Below are 410 nucleotides of genomic sequence, written 5' to 3'. Positions count from 1 at the left end.
TTCGGAACCAAAAACCTGTTACGTGTCTCTCACTCTCAAAATTAGCTCTGTTAGATTTCGCTGCGCTATAACCTCTGCGCATTATTGTGGAACCAGTCACAGTGCCTCCAGGGTTTTTTGTTCTCTTGCGTTTTCTTTTCTTATACGATGCAAATTTATCAGATCAGTTTCCAGTCGTATATTATTCCTTTATTATTGAGGTTAGGGCTTTTTTGAATACATTCAATTCATCAGTATGTACACAGAGTAGCCAGAGTTGCCACCAAGTGAGAAAAATTCACTAGATTTTAGTGATTTTTTCATTAATTTAGTGATTTTCATCATAGTCGGTGACAAACCCTGATAGGAGCATTCAGACCATTCCTCTCCTAACCGTGTTCGCTAATACCCAGATCATATTATAGTCACAC

Source organism: Artemia franciscana, chromosome 16 (assembly GCF_032884065.1).
Source record: "Artemia franciscana chromosome 16, ASM3288406v1, whole genome shotgun sequence".
NCBI classification, from domain to species: Eukaryota; Metazoa; Arthropoda; class Branchiopoda; order Anostraca; family Artemiidae; genus Artemia; species Artemia franciscana.
The sequence above is the reverse complement of the archived record's forward strand: the minus strand, read 5'-3'. Positions refer to the sequence as shown.